The 17696-nt window shown below is 37.0% G+C and overlaps 1 long non-coding RNA gene across 1 annotated transcript; it reads left to right on the forward strand.

Moving 5' to 3' along the window:
* Positions 1 to 8165: 8165 nt before the first annotated feature.
* LOC114283823 (uncharacterized) lies at positions 8166 to 14643 on the forward strand. Its single transcript, XR_003636696.2, has 2 exons — positions 8166 to 8305; positions 13642 to 14643. It is a non-coding gene; the product is annotated as an uncharacterized LOC114283823 (long non-coding RNA).
* Positions 14644 to 17696: the final 3053 nt, after the last annotated feature.

The following is a 17696-nucleotide window of genomic DNA, read 5'->3' on the forward strand; positions in this document are numbered from 1 at the left end:
GATGGACCTATTCTCCTGAAGCCCATCCTGAAGCCCATCCAACACCACTTCTAAGTTTAGTTGAGGCCTTAAACTCTCTGGCCCACTTAGGCTTCTGATAAACCCAGGAGTACATACATGGTCTTCAACAATTGAATTTCATTTCTTGGGTTTGTCGTATTCACCAACCTGTCCTCCATACTATCTCCTTTGACTTTTTGATTTCCCATGTCATCCTCTGTTTCTTTTACGACTGATACAGATAGGCACCCATTACCTTCATCTTCTTCCCCTGCTTCGCAGTCCACCATATCCTGTTCGGCAATGGCTGTTTCATCTTTTCTGCTCAGCTCCTCCTTCCTTGTGTGTTCATCTTCATGTTCCTTCTTGTCTGGCTCACCATTTTTTGACAGTTGATCAACTTCATCTTGACCCATCAAACCAGCGACCTCATTTTCCATGCAGGAACTGTTGCAATAACACGACTTTCCTGCTGCTGGGATCTCTTCACACACTCTGACTAGGAACAGGCTTCCATTACATTCAACCTGGATCACCGTATTGATGAACTCCATTCTGGAAGTAATTACTCGTACCTTCCCCCACCGAAAAGAATTTGGAGTAGTAATATCATCATCAAATTGGACAACTTCACCCCACAGCTTGCCAATGTCTCGGAATGTATTAACACTCCACAAATTAAATGGGACACCCGCACATATGAGCCACACACACCTTTCCTGTTCAACATACTTGCCTCTTTCCCAATCTGTAATAGAATCACACCATTCTAGCATCCACTCTTCTAGCTTGGATCTGGCCTCCCTTTTGTGTTGCTGGGATTTAAAAGTTAGCACTGTTAACCTTCCTCTTCCTTCTCTGACTCTTACTTCCTCCATACCTCTTTTACTGACCTCCTTCTTAAACTCTTCGAAGGCAAGAAATGATTTCAAATTAAACTCTTCGAAGGCAAGAAATGATTTCAACTTTACAATTACACTGTCATAAAGCCACCCATTACCGGCTTCAAATGCCTTTACAACCAACTTCATCTTCTCATTACTGCCACCACTCTGGACTACTTCTGCAAAAGATCTTCGACCTATACCATCCATCCTTCTATGCCCGAAACTCCTCTGTGGACGTTGTATCATCGGATCATCTCCTCTGTTTATCATTGCATGCTGCTTAACCTCTCCTTTTTTGAACTTTGCTTTCTTTACTTTCAGGGCCTTATTATCGCACCATAATCCATCAGCCTTCAGCACCGTCATTTCAGCATCCACCTTGCAATCATACCGCACAAAACCAAACCTCGACCCCGTCGCTTTTCGTCTTTTGGACGAGATGAAGGCATCCTTAACTACACCAAACTTATTAAACAGAGTAAACAAACACTTTGGAGTCATTGAGTTTGGGATCTCATCCACAAAGATAGTAACCACGCCATAATCCACTGATCTACCGTTGTGATTTGCAACTCGTCTTCTTCTTAGCACCGGATTCCATCCTCCAACCTCCGTCCTCTCTCAACTTGCTTCTATGTGAATAATTGTTTTCAAATATCTAACAACTATTTTTGATTGGACAAAATTGATGTAAAATTTAAAATTTAGAGTACCACAAGGCACAAATATATGAGTCCGCATATACTGCATTTATTATTTATTAATGTGGATCTCACTAACTATGTCTTAATGGTAAGAAAATTCATTTATGTACAACATTACTCCACATAGATATATCAACTTTAATAATAGACACATGGTATGTCACGGTCGCCCCAAATTTTAAGAAATAAATTTGGAAGAAACTAAGTAATTTAGAAAACACATCCATTTAATACTTAAATCGTTTTCAAAACTACCTCACTTAACCAATTCTATAGTTTGGTTGAAGTGCCTCATAAAATGTGCCTAAAATTGGTTTTTATATTATTATTTTGTTAAACTAAAAAATGCGGTATATTTTCCTATATTAACATTATCTGTGACAAAATAAGATTTGCTTATTGGAAAACTTATTCAATTCTAATATTTTAAAGGAATTTGATTTGAGTCATAAAACAATGATATTCACTCATAAGCTTGAGTCAGGCTACGAATGCCACACATTCGAATAAAAATAAAGTGATATCGTCAACATGCAAAAGCTAAACAAAGTTAAGTAAGAAACTATAACCTTAATTACAATAAGTACATCCAAAAGAATAAACAAACGCAATATTAATTATCCTATAATCTAAACTAAAATGCTCAAAATATAAAGTAGTATGCTCGTCTGTACCTATAAGGTGAAAGGTGAGCAAACCACACACTAATCAATATATTTTTTTTTTTGATCGGCAAATGTTAGTTGTTAGATTAGATCTCCTCATTCTTGGCAAAGCACCTAAGTGCTTGCACACTCTTAATTCAACCCTCTAAGAGGAATTGAACTCATGACCTCATTGGGACTAAGCCCAAAGGAAGGCATAGTGGTCAACTAGGCTAGGCCTAGTTGGTTACACACTAACTAATCAATATAATATCAATTTGTTACTTTAAATAAGGTTCATGTGCGGTAATACATACAGTTATCTGGTGCAATCATAGGATTTAATTACTTTACTGGTTTTAAGATTCATTTCATTTAATTAACACACCGGTTAAGTCAAATTGCAAAAATAATAAAATTCAAGATCAATAATAACTGGTAATAGGGCGCTTAACCGATATCGCCGATACATATAATATCTATATCGAAAAAATATATATAGATGTCCTACTGTAAATAGCCTATTTTAACTAACCCTAAGACTTTGGGCACTTGAATGTTTCTCGATTATGAAATGGTATAATTACTTCATCTCTAGAGATATTTAAAGTTGTTATGAGCTGTTTTCAACCCCCCCTCCCCCCCCCCCCCCCCCTTCCCTTTTTTTTATGAGCAAAAGAACAAAAACTCTATTGATGAACCAAGCATACAAATCATATGAAAATAACTCAATAAAGAAGAGGATAATGCAAAGAGCATCAAAGTATAACTTGTCAATCCCAAATAGATTGGCACCAAAAAGCATATCCAATCATTTGCTAGCCAATCATCAAGAGTTGGCGAGAAACCAACCAAAAAATACAACCCCCCTTTGGATGAAATTTTTTTCTCTAAGGGTGTTACCAGACAGGAAGGGTGTTTCTAAGGACCGGATGTTGGCTTTTAGAAGACCATTGAGGGCTTGGGATGTGGCTAAGGTAGATAAGCTCAACACTTTGCTAAATACAGCTCTATTAGCAGTGTCAGGTCATGAAGACAGACTTAGCCAGTTGGCATCTCCTATAGGTGAGTTTAGTGTGGCTTCCATGTACAATAGGAATGAGGTTGGGCCAAATTCTGAAAATCCTATAGTTTGGAAAGTTTGGTCCAAGTTGCTAGATTGGTGGGAAATTCAATAGGTTGTTCCTGGGACAATTGAGGGGTTGTTTTACTGGCGGGATGGGTTTAAGTTCAGAAAGTTTGATTGATCGATTTGGAAATCTATCCCATTGGCACTAATGTGGTCCATTTGAAATGTGGAAATGAGTGTGTGTTTAATATGGATGAGCTCTGCAAGTTGATAAAGTCTAGGGTTGCAATATGGATTAAGTACCATTTCCCTGCTTGTGCTTGGTCAGTCCATGATTTGGTGTTCAATTTGCATCAGTTGCTCTGTTGCTCTACTTGATGGATGGCTACTGGTATGGTGTTTGGTTTATGGGCCTAGTCTTGGATTGATAGAGTTAATGATTGTGGGTGTTTTCTACTTGTTTATTGCTGCTGCTAGCTAGCTGTTGGGAGGTTTTGTTTTGTTATGAGTTGTTGTACCACCCCGTTTTATGCCAAAATTATCTTTTTGCATTTTACCCATAAACTCATTTTTCATCCGGAACCTAACTTTTTGCTCCCACTTAGGAGAAAGGTAGAGAGATGAAGGTCTGGTTGAATTTGAATTGATGAATATTTTCAAAACCATTGACCGATTTTACATTAAAAAGTTGATTGGGAGTCAATTGGACCTACTTAGGGAACAAGAAGGTCCAAAGGCACAAAATCCTGCACGTATACATGCATGGATGGCACTCACCCCAAGGTAGCATGTGTGTTGTGGTACGGCCGCACATGGCTTGTGCGCTCACACATCCCCTTGACACCTAGAGTTTGGTTTATTTTTCATGTTTTGTTTAGGTTATATAAACATCGTGTTTAGCTTAGATTATTTATGATATAGTAATGCGTTAAACTCGGTTTAAGCATTGTATAATATTCAGCATATGTATATGTTAATTGCTTTTTGTCCATGAAATCATGTTAGTGGCTTCAAACTGGGTTTAAGTTTACATCTTGTGTGTATAGTAGCATGATTATGTCATTGTACATTATTTAATTCATGTCTTGCATGGTCTGACGCTTTGTGGTGAAATCCGGGTAAGTCTCTCATTTTTCATAGCATGTTGCTTGTATTTTTGCATTGCTTTTAAATAATGCAAGTTTATGTGATTTTTGGTGATTCATTGGTTGTTTTGACTTTTTTTTTTTTTTTAATATTATGAATATTGCTCGATTTGGGTTGTGTTTATGACTACAAGTACTAAAAGCTGACTTTTTGATTAAAAATAATGATTTTATGATTTTTTTTGGCTATATTTATTTAATTCAAGTTGAGTGGTATTTATTTTATCAAATCGCCTAGTTGTTAGGTTAGTAAAGGAAAATGGTAATAATGAAGTTTGTGAAATAATTTAATCATGAATCTCACAAAATAAGCCAATCACTTGATTGGACAAGAGATGCTTCATCAGTTAATGACGTTCTACTTTTGTACCTAAGTTTCCGAGCCTAAATTGTTTGGTTATAATGATTGGTGCCTTTATTTAGTTTTAATTGTAAAGATTTCTTAATTTTCCATAAAAGTTAAGTGGCGACGTTATCAATGTGGAAAAGTGAGTTAGTACAAATAGTGTAAAAACGCGCCTTATACTTGAAAAAGTCACGACATCCACACTTACCATATCACACATCCATGTAACTCCAAAACATGTGATCATCTTCTCCACCATCAACAACAGAGACTACTACTCATCTCAATAATACATAATGTCTAAGGTAGGGATGCGTATCGACCTGTTGGCCTGGCCGACCTGACCTTATTTTTTTAGGGTTTAGGATTTTGTTTTAGCCCATAGAGCTAGGTTGAGTCAACATTTTCATCCCAATATATTAATGTGTCGGGCTTGAGATTTATATTTTCAACCTAACCCGGCCCGACCTGCTATTGTATTAATTAATTAATTATAATATAATATAACTAGTGTATGCCTGTGCCTGAAGGCACAATGCAATTAATAATGAGATTAAAATATAAATCAAAATAAAATTATTAAAACATAATGTTAAGATTTTCTTTGTTCGATCTTTATTTTCAATGGTGATGGATAGTTACAGAGCGGAGGTGGCGATGGGTCCCTTATTTCAAAACCCATTTCAAAAACTTTTTCAAAATCATAAAAAATCAACACTCATTTTCCATTAAGGAATTAAATCCATTTCATAAATCAAACTAAAAATAAAAATACATTTATAAAATCAAAACCCATTTTACGAAGATCAAATATTATTTTAGACCTAAAACTTTTTAAAAAATTAAATCCAAACCCATAAGCTACATTAAAAAAAATAAAAATAAAAACAAAAATTCTATATAAATAAAGAACAAACAGAACATAAAAAAAATAAAAACCCAAACACATCTTAAGGTTAGAAACATAGAACCCAAAAGTCTCTGATGCCACTCATTCTCTCTCACCAAAAACCATCATCATCATAAAAAAAAACCCCAAATACATTTGTCTCATCATCATCATTATCATCACCAAAAGCCTCTGATGCCTTATCTCTCCCTCTATGCTTGACCAACGGCATTTTCTTCACGCTCTTCTTCTCTATGGCCTACTACCTCTTCCACCGTTGGCGCGATAAGATCCAATCTGAAGTCGCCGCCATCGCTTCCTTCATCTAGCTCCTCAGCTTTTTCGGCATTAGTTTCGTCCAATCCTTCATCACTCGTGCTTCTCATGATGCCTAGGGCGTCACCGCCTCTTTCTTTGCACCTCATCTGCCTTCGCCGTTGTTGATTGCGCTATCCCCCCTCCTGTGCCAGAACTGATGGATTAACCGCTTGTGCTTTCGGACGAAGAAATCATCAAATCGGTGGTTTCTCCTCTCACTTGGATCAAACTGCAAATGTTGTAGAAGTGAAGTAACATTGAGAGAGAGAGAGAGATGTACCAGTGTTACAGTGGGAAGTAAGGCTGAGAGAGAGAGAGAGAGAGAGAGAGAGAGAGAGAGGGAGGGGATGGGTGCTTTAAAAGACAAAGAGAGGAGAGTTTATAGAGAGAGTTCGATGAGCGTGGGTTTATCCTCTGTAGAGCGTGGGCGAGTGTGGGTCTTTGGTGGGAAGTTGTGGTAAAGTGAGAGAGAAGGTTATCATTTCAGCCGTCCATCTAAATACAGAAATAAATCATGACCATTAAAATGTCCTAGTAGGACAATTGCCTCTAGGATAAATTCAAAAACCCGCTTTCAATATTATATAGATGCTGAAGATTCATATGAGATCTAAATTTACAAAGTCTATTAGGTATTCAATATATTTAAAAATAATAATTAATTGTTCAAATTCATTTAATTTGTGGACTAAAAAATTTATTAATATAATCTCCACTACACGATAAAATCTGGCTTCTAATTCTGGAATCGCAGACTTTTCCATATAATATGAATAAAAATAAATGAACAAAAAGAAACAAATAAAAAAAATAAACAAATAAAGAGAAAAATAAAAATAGGAGAAAATAAAAAAAAATAAAAAGAAAAGAGAGAGGAAGGTAGGATCATGGGATCATAGAAGGATGGGAGAGAAAAGGAAAAAGTAAAACAGGGAAGCGGGAAAATAAAAAATGTACATGTAGGATATTTTTTGAAAAATATATCCCAGTCGTTGTTTTATAATATGAATAGATCTGAGCCGTCCAAATGTCCTAGCAGGACAAATGTGTGTAACATAAATTCAAAGTCATCCTGCTTTATTATATATATATATATTAAAAAATATATTTTTTTGTTGATTTTATTGAAGTTCATATTTGTGGTGATATTTGATTGAATTTATTTTAAAAAAAAATCTTTCAATTTATACACAAAAAATCTTTCAATTTCTAATGATATCAATATATTTATTTAAGAAATATAATGTATAATTGAATTTAATTATGAAATGTTTTAAATTTTTTTAACTTATAACTCGATAGGTGAGTTCTAAGATTTATAATTATTTTTTAGATTAGACTTAAACAGATGTAGAGGTCTAATATTACGACTGAGTCGAACTTGAGCAGATAAAAATCTTTTATTGTATAATGCCGGCCTGACACGGCCTAACAAATTCCCACCCATAGTCTAAGGCCCCGTTTGTTTTGGGATAAGAGGGGGATTGGGATTAGGTTAACTGTGGATCCCACTTAATACCCTGTTTAACAGAGATGAGGGACAGATTGATAAGCCGAACGGCTTCATAGAGGCCTTGCAGAGGGGATTCACAGTCTGCCCCTGATGTTGGTATTCAAAGCTAGTCCGTTGGTATTACGGAGTGTGATTACTTCTTTACCCATGTTGCCCTAGCCCTAAGAGCATCTCCAACGGTGCATTTTTTTTTTCATCAAATCTGAGTAAAAAATGACCTATTTTACCAAATCTGATATCACTCACTCCAACAGTGAACTTTCATCAAATTTGCGCCGGGACAACCGGTTGGTCGACCGGCCGGTCGACCGGTTAGGCGAAATTTTTTATTTTTATTTTTTTTTGAACTTTTTGAACCTTTTAGTGGTCGACCGGCCAATCGACCGGTAAGGCAAAATAATTTTTTTTTTTTTTTACTGTTTGAACCTTTTCTTGGAACTGTTTGAACCTTTTGGTGGTTGACCGGTTGGTCTCCCCCAACGGTCACAAACAGTGTTTTGATGAAATCAGCATTCTGTCCTCAGTTTGATGAATTGTTTGGTGAAATCTCATTTTGATATCGATTTGGTGCAACCGTTGGAGCACCAAACAGTAACTTTTTCACCAAATTTTAAATTTGATGTCAACTTTGATGAACCGTTGGAGATGGTCTAACTCATCAAAGTAGCAGCAGCAAAAGGGAGAGGCAAGAGAAGCTCTTCTTCTTCTTCAGATTTCCAATCTCATACAGCAAGCTCTCTCCAAAAGCTCTTCTTCTTCTTCAGATTTTCAATCTTGTGTCATTTTGCAGGTGAGAAAAGCTAATTAATTTATTAATCTTGTTGGTGTTTAATTAATCTTCAGATTTTCTGTTCTCAGTTTAATTAATTAATCTTGTTGGTGTTTGGTGTTTCAATCTTGTTCTCAGTTTAATTAATTAATTAATTTATTTCTTTTATTTAGTTCGATTTAGTTCATCGTTGCTTGGATCTAAACTTGCATTCATCTGTGGCTTTTCTATGCTCTGTATAATAGATCTAAACTTGCATGCTTGGGTATATGTCAGATTGGGTTTTTCTTTTTCTTTTTGGTTTTTTTTTTTTAATCTGTGTCTTTCTTGGGATAATACCAGTATTGCTTTGATTATCAAGTTGTCTTTGATTCAAATTAGTTTAATTTCAGACTGTACAAGGACAAATTGGGTAGTGTTCTGATTATCAAGTTGTCTTTGATTCAAATTAGTGTAATTTCAAACTGTAATTTCAGACTGGAGTCACTGGAGAATGTTGATGTTTAGCTAGTTTGTGGGGATGATTTTCGTGTCTGTCGTTTTGTAGGCTAGGTGGTGCATCATTTGTTTGGGAATATTCTTTTTATGTGTAGATTTAGATAGCAAGGTCATTGGTCTTATGGTATGTGTTGCTTGAAGATAAATAACTTACTGTAATAAACACCTCTGGAGTTTGAAATTCAGCTGATTCGAAATTTCAGCGTAAGTTTTTGAGCTACTTTTTAAGTACTTGCATGTTTCTCTCAGATTTCTTTTTTGTTAATGCTGCTGTAGACGCGCCCGCGAAGGGGGACCTCGCTACTACAGTTCGGACTCTTGATTTGTGTCACGGTTCTTAATCTTGAACCAAAGAGTCCAAATCTGGCAAATTGTTTTGAGAAACAGATTTTTGAAAAAGTAGTGCCAAACATGGACTGCTTTGCCAGATACAGAGTCGCCACCTAAATATTTTTTAATGGGGGAATTTAGGAAACCCTGACTCGGTGCCGAAGGCCACATGTCCGTCATCACCGGAGTTGTCTCGGCTCGGGAGCTTGGGTACGATCGGGGAAGGTCAGCTATGAGCACCCCCTTTCGCCCGGTCCGAAGACCGACCTCTACTAACCGTGATATCCGTTTTTGAAAACTTTATGTGTTCTTATTCCGGTTATTAGCCTAGAATTACTATGTTATGCGCACAGCAAATAAGTATAGACCAAATCGCCTAAATTGGAACAAAACATTGCATGTTTGTTTTGAAAATGGTTTGCTACTCGCAAGTAGGCTAAAATGCAGGTTTTGCCACCCTCAAGTGGGCTTTTAGAAAAGATGGTTTTGCCACTATCTAGTGGGCTTAAAACTCACGGTTTTAATGCATTATTCCAATTTAGGTAATTCGACCTCCATCCACAGGCATTCAAGCAGTTATATCACATAAGCAGCTAGCCTCATGGTAATCATACTGTCATGGCAACACTCGCACGCATGCAAGGATGCTAAAGCATAAAAGCTCACCTAGTACTCCAAGCCAAAACAGAAACTAGTTAGTAATCATATGCATGATCCTAGTCCATGTCAAGTTGACTAATGCAACACATGCATGATGCAATTAGAGTAAGCTCGGCTAACCTAAATATGGCATGTGAAATGTAACCAATTGATTCACGTATTCAATTTTGGAATTTGAAATACGAATGCAGTTAGTATGATGTACCGAGCCCGGTGCATGCAGGACAAATGTATGAATGCACGCATGCATTGCATAAGGTATGCTAACTTTAAAATATGCCATAGTCTACCATCGTAAGCAGGTAAATAAAAGGGAAGAAAGAAGTGGGGATTGGAAGACATACACACACTCACCCACACTTATTACAGATTTGCCCTCGCTCGGAGGATACAAATAAATATTACAGTCCCAAATAATAAGCAAATAAAATTATTACAGAATTTCTAATTAATTAAAAGAAAGAATGCAAAAGAAAGAAAAGGGTGGCCGCAGCCTCTGCCTCAAGATGCGCGAATGATGCGTGCTCGAAAACCGGCTCGCCTGGAAAACCCGTACCATATCTCTGCCACCTCTGTTTACACTGCCCTGTCTCTCTGAAAATTGCCAAAGTTCTGGAACAGGTTCCTTACATGCTGCCGAGTACCACCGGCTGGGGGAAATTCCCACCGGCAGTGCAGAATTTCCATCGACAGTGTTTTGATTTACCGGCCATTCGAAGATTGCCGGCCGGCACTGAATTCTGCCGGTCGGCAGAAACTTCCTGCAGAAGACAGTTTTGACAGCAAACAGAGAACAGACAGTGCATGGCATGGGGTTTCAGGCATATGTGAGCATGATCATGCTTCCTATCATGCTTTGAACTCAAGGAAGCATGACCCTCGATCCTCGAGCCATCAATGGTGCATGACAGCCCAAGGGATCAAGTTTGCCACTTGATATAAATATGCATGCGACACACAAATGAGAGCCAAGGCCTTATCATGTCGAAGTCAAAGACCCCGGTGACCGAGAGTTAAGGCGTGTTTCATCACTTATAGTATGAACACCCCTTAACACTCACACTTGGTTTGACACCTCAAACCAAGTAATGCAATGCATGTTATGCAAACATGGCTCAAAATGCAACATGATAACAAGATACAAGGCATACCAAGTGTCATGCAATTAGTATGGCAAGCATGCAATGTTAAGCATGCAAGGTGCGAATGTGATGCAAACATGGACCAATTTGCCATAGAGTTAGCATGGAACAACACATTTAATGAACCAATCATGCAACGAACATGAAACAATCATGCAATGGTGGCTTAAAATGGTAAAGGGGTAGACCTTCACCCACCTCAAAACAGTGGCAAAAAGTGTCCAAAAGGTGGACCAATGCTCATGCCAACAAGCAAATCAAAGGTCCTAAGGTTAAGGCACAAAAAGGAGGTACTTTACTCCCACCAACATGACCACTCACGGCATGACTAAGACAAGTAAAGACAGAATTTTTTCATGCAAAATGGGACTCCAAACCCTCCTAATATGGCAGCTAAGGTGACTCCCATGAAATGCTTCCACCAAGACTCATGTCTAGGCATAAGAAAGCACACTCTCAAAGCATGAAAGAGGTCACACATGCACACATATAAACATGATTCATGGGCTGAAATAGGGTCCTAAATGATGCCAAATCATGAGGATGGTCCTAGTTATGCATGCTATAGGTCAATATGCTCAAAGCCTACAAGCCAAAATACAAAGAGATGACATCAAACCATGCAAGCATGACTACAACAAATGGCCAACAGACCTTAAACATAGTAAAATAATGCCAAAATCTTCATGGAACTAAGCCAACACATGCAAGGATTTAAGGCCCAAACACAAGATACAAATTCTAGGCCAAATGGAGGAATGTAAAGCAAGTATACTAAGCATGCAAAGGGCCATAGATCCGGCCAAAAATAGAGATCCCATATGACCTAAAAACACCTAAAAAGTTCTGAAATAAGGCAAAAATCAAGCAAGCATGCATGTTACCCTTTAAGCCAAAGTGCAAGGAAATAAGAAAATGAAGGGAGAGGGGTGTCTCTCCCCTATGCAAGACTTCAAACCACCTTCCTTACCACTGAAAATCAACTGGTTTTTAGTGGTGAAAAGACCAACACACTCAAGCAAACAAGGCCTCACAAGGGAAGCACAAAATGGGCCAAATAAAGCCTAATAAGGTGAGTTTGCACTCAAACCACAAAACAACCTTAATGAAAGTTCTAAAGCATGAAAATGTAAGCCTTTTTTATGTTATGCACAAAAGCTAAATCAGCAAGCAAGATAGGTAAAAAACTATTGCAAGTTTGGGGAATCTAAAGTATAGTGCTCACCCTTGAAGATCCTTTGAAGAACAAATGGTCCAGCCCTCTTCTTTTGATCAAAATCAGTCCAAAAACTCAAGAATCAACCCCCCAAGTCCCTCAATCTCGGAGCAAGGTGTAATGGTGTGTGTAATGGTGCAAAAGTAAGGTAAAATCACACTTTTAGGCCAAGAAACACACACAAAGAGAGGGAGAGAAGGAAATATAGAGATAGGTTGTATCTATAAGTGTAAGCTCTGGTTTTTGCCTCCAAAACTTCTAACCTAGATCAAAGAGGAGAGCCTTCCTCTTATAGAGGTCCCTCTTGCAAAGCTTACACAACAAGCTTGCTTAGAGGGACATCCCTCCATACACGTGTATGGAGGGAGGCAGAGTTGGTGCCAGCTATCACAGCTGGCACAAAATATCTCCATAAAGTGGATGAACAGTGGTCGGCTGCCCAAAAATGTCATTTTGACAAAATTTAGTGCCGACCGGCAACAAACAGTGCCGACCGGCAATAAAAAGTGCCGATGGCAGCAAAAACCAGCCGGTGGCCTCTAGCCACTGCCGGTGGTGTGTGGGGATGCCTTACAAGGCATTCCCTGCCCCTCCAAGGCAAAACACAAGTGTTTGGTGCAAAACCAGACACTAAACGGTCGAGTTCGGAGATCCTGAGGCAAGGCGCGTAGCCAAGACCTCCGAGAACTCCAAACGAACACAAACATGGATGATCACCGAGTGTTCAAACGGTGACGTCCAAGTCTTGAGGACGGTCAAAAATGGGGTGTCTACAGCTGCCTTTGGAATTAAAAAGTAGTTCCTTTTTTTTGTTTATTTTTTTTTTCAGGGTTACACATACATAAAATAAGATTGAAAATTTGGTTAGTTTCTTATTTTCCAAAACTATTAAAAAGAAATAGTAAATTGCCTTCAAAATTTTTTGAGTTTTATGAACAATTTTGTAAAAGCAAGGGCAAAGAGGGCCAAATTAGATGCACAGGTGAGAGAGTATGAGAGTTGTGTTTGTTTAGAAATGTCTTGATAAATATGACAGAAGGATCTGATATAAAACTCTCTTGCAAGAAAATTCCACTATCTCCATCAAGCTTATCGGACCATAACTATTGCTCTATGCCTATAAAGGTATGCAACCCAACCAAATCAATCCAAATTGGGCCAATCATGAAAAATAACCAAGTAAGGAAAATCAAATCACGTGAATAGCCTCAGGTAAATTCCATCTCGTCGTTACTTGGGCATTTTCCAGCACTTGTATACAAACTAACGAATTTTCTTTCCATAGGCATTTTACCTAAATGCCCCTATAGCTAATAATATAGAACAATACCCAAGTACAAATTTATCATTTTATCATTCAGAACTGAAATTTACCACTTTGCCCCTAATTGTGCAAATTACCATTTTATTCTTATTATTTTCAAGTTGATTTCCTAAGTGACAACGTCAACAAAATAGCCCATGTTAACCCCAAATGACGATTATGCTGCTAATGATTCTCCACTAATCAGGGATATAGGAGCTTGGACACTATGAGCTGGCTATGCGATTCACGCAGCAGCTTTTCAATTGCGTCACTCTACAAGTGTTTTGAGTCTTCCCTTGGACCAAAAGTGAAGCGGATAAATATTGTCCGGAGAAACGCAGCCCCTCTGAGAGTGAGATTTTTTGGGTAGTTGGCGTGGTGCGGCAAAATCAAATCTGGAAGGTAATACCATTCGCTGTTTTGTGGTCAATCTGGGGGTTGAGAAATCATTGTTTGTTCAATGAGGCGCAACCAAATTGGGAGGAACTCATTGAGCTAATCAAGTTTAGGGTGATATTATGGACAAAGTTGAAGTTAAGTTCTAGGATGGCATCAATGACTGATTTGCTTTCTATTCAGAATCAGATTTCAGGGTACCTATGAAGTTTGGGTTGTTTTCATTTATGGATCTGGGATAGCTGGCGGGTGATGCTGCTGATGCTGTCAAGTGCTGCTGTTGTTAATGCCTCTGGGATTGTGTTGTTGTTGCAGATTAGATTTGCATCAGGTGGGAGTTTGAGCAGACAAGGGAGTTTGAGCAGCCTCTTCGAGTTTGAGAACTGTTGGTGGTGCATTGCAGAGTGTGTGTTGGTTGATTGATTTTGCCTCTTCTGATTTAATTTGGCTTTGGTTGCACTGATGCAAAGGGTGGCTGCTGGATTTGCTCATGATTGGATGGTCTTATGTTCTTGGGTCTGAGTTGGTTTTGGTGCTTTGTTGTCTGTTTTGTTGTTGTTCGCTTTGGTGTTTGTTTTGTTCTGTTCTAGTTTGTTTTGTTTTCGGTTGGTTTCTTACCCCTTTTGGTGGTGTGTTAGTAAGTGATTAGGCGTGCATCTTAGTGTTAATGTAGTTGGGATCCTTTTATCCCGCTATGATACTTTTTGCACTTATTTTTTCTTTCTTTATTGATGTATTATCTTGTAATTAGATTTTCATCAATAAATATTTTTCTCTTTTGCTGATATATATATAAAAAATAAAAAATAAATATGCTGCTAATGAGTCCAAATTACCATTTTGCTCTCTATAGTCCAAAAGTCAATAATTAATTCAAAAAACTCATTTAATTAACATAAGACATGGAAATATTATTTAAAACATCAAATTAGTGAAACTAGCAACCAAATCAACTTGTAAGAGCATCTCCAACCATTTACCAATTTTTTCATCTAATTTGATTCTAAATTTTAGTAAATCTTGGTTTGATATGATCTCTTTTTTTTTTTTTTTTTTTTTTTTTTTTTTTTTTTTTCTATCTTCCATCAATTTTTTATCAAATCCTCCCCCCCCCCCCCCCAAAATTCTCCTCTTATCCCAATTTCCTTTTTCATCAAATTTGATGGAAAAAATTCATTTCCAATGTTTCATCTTTTTAAATTTTCGTCAAATTCAAAAAAATGAAGAATTTCATGAGTTCTCAATTTGATAAATATATAAAAAAAAACATATGTCCCCATTGATTTGATGAATGAAAGAACTTGGGATTATTTTTGAACATTTTTTCATTAAAAATATTGATGAAAGAAAAGGTGAAGGGTTGGATATACTCTAAAATACAACAAAAATAACAAATCAACTCTATATCAAAAGGCCATTTAAAAAAATAAAAAAATAAAGTGCTTAGGCAACTGTCTCAATGTACATGGGTTGGGCCGACCCTAGTCCTATGCTTCTAGTATTGACACATTGTCACAATTAAATATATTTATTTTTACATTTTTAAAAATGCTTTTAAAAATTATCGAACATTGAATGACAAAGTTGGTTTTTGAATTCAAATTATAGTGTCATAGCAGTATTAGAAGCGTGAGACAGAGAATTAAGATAGACTATCCAAACCCTGCAACTTGCTAAGGACCCGCATGCATGTGACATGCAGCATGTCTACCTTTTATGTGTGTAAACAAAGTAAAACATCAGAGCATACATTCAAGTGCAAAATAGTATTTGAATGCATTGTTGTAAGAAGAAGAAACTTGGCATGGTTTATTTGGGAATATTGATGTGAAAATTCTAAGGGTTTTTTTTTTTTTTGTGGCTAGTGTGAAAATTCTAAGTTGAAAGGAAGTTTTACCATTTCTTGGCGCATATTATCAAACTGCACAGGTTGAATTGCGGGGCAAATCTCCTTTGGCAGCAAGCTAACTAATTTTCTGCCTTGTGATATAAATCACAAGCGGTCATAGTTGGGCGCCACCTGCCAAAGGAGGAACTGCCCAGTAATACAACCATACATACACTTGGTATAGATTGCTCGCTTGGATGATGAATGAGCTCAAGGTTTGAATTAAATTTATACTGTAGCTGGAAAGAAAAGTCTAGTATTTTCCGTGGAAAACTGGATATTCTAAGCACAATCCATTGCTTTGTAACTAGTAAGAGAAATGCGGTCCTGTGATTATTATTTTCTTTTTGGTGCAATGAAATGGAAGTAAAAATTTGTTATAAAAAATATTTTGGGATCAATTCATACCGTTGCGAGGATAGTCAATAAAAAGTAGTTCAGAAAAGTTAAAAAAAAAAAAAACTTTTAGTGACAAAATTTTAAGAATTTCGCTAATAAATAGACTTTTAGGAACAAAATAATTCCGTCACAAAAAGAATTATTTTGACACAAAAAATTTGATCTCAAAAGGATAGTAATTCATCACTAAATATCTAATTTCATTGCTAAAAATACTCAAATAACAATTTTGGCAAAAAAAATATTTCGTCCCAAAACAGTGATTTTGTTCCTAAACTTTTGCCTCTCTAAAATTTTAATCTGTTGTAGTGATACTAACTGAAATGAAAAAAAAAAATGATATGTGAATATTACAAAAAAATAAAATAATAAAAAAGAAAAGGGAACCATTTGGAAGTAATATTTCCTTTAGAAATGCCATCCTTTGCAATATTTCCGTTAGAAATTAATTATATTGTGAGTTTAGATTCTCTCAAATTAGTTATTCCAAGTTGAGAGAGCTTTTGGATTTGGTGGGCTCATTTTGGGCCAATCTCAATGATTTGAGCTCTTCATTTTTAGTACTCATTGAGTAAACAAAAAATTATGATGATTAGATATTGGTGATTATGTGTTTGAATCACATTTGTATTACAAAAAAGAGTAGTATTACTGAAGAAAAACTTGAACCAATCTTATTTCATAAACTCTTTTCTCAATTCTACACATATTATTCTCTCCTCTATATATTCAAAGAAGAGGCTAACTAACTATTCTAACTAACTCTAACTATCTAACAAATTACTGATAACTATTTAACCATCTAACTAACTGAGGAGATATTCTCATGAGACAGCAGCACAAGAATGCCATAATGAGGCCTCAGCTTAGCTCCTTGAACTCTTTGATCTGTTGCAGATATATGAGGCGTATGAGGTTCAACTTGAACTTGAGCTAAAGTTACTGCTGCTGCTGCTGCTGCTGGAGCTTGAACTGGAACTGAGATGTCAACACTCCCCTTCAAGCGAAGGGAAAGGGAAACCTCCATAAGCTTGTCCTTAAGATAGGAAAATCAAGAGACAAACAAGGGTTTGGTGAATATATCAGCAAGCTGATCAATAGTAGGAACATAATGCAAAGCAAGTTGCTTGGCAAGAACCTGATCTTGCACAAAATGAAAGCCGACCTCAATGTGTTTGGATCTAGAACGAAAGACAGGTTATACACCAAAGCAATGGTAGAAACATTATCACACCAGAGCATTGGCACAACTGAAGAAACAATACAAAATTCATGAAGAAGCATGCCAAGCCGAGCAAGTTTTGTAGCAGTATAGGCCAAAGAGTTGTACTCAGCTTCAGTGGAGAACCGAGAGACTGTAGCCTGTTTCTTGGCAAACCAATAGATGAGATTAGACCCTAGAAACACACAATAACCAGAGGTAGACTTTCTATCAAGGACATCCCCAGCCCAGTTGGAGTTTCAATAAGTATGAAGGTCAAAAGAACTAGAAGTGTAGGTGAGACCATGATTAAGAGTACCCTTAACAAATCGAAGAACCTTTTTGCCTGCAGAGAAATGAGCATTAGTAGGTGCTT

This window comes from Camellia sinensis, chromosome 9 (assembly GCF_055761805.1).
Source record: "Camellia sinensis isolate YWXY chromosome 9, ASM5576180v1, whole genome shotgun sequence".
Classification (NCBI taxonomy): domain Eukaryota; kingdom Viridiplantae; phylum Streptophyta; class Magnoliopsida; order Ericales; family Theaceae; genus Camellia; species Camellia sinensis.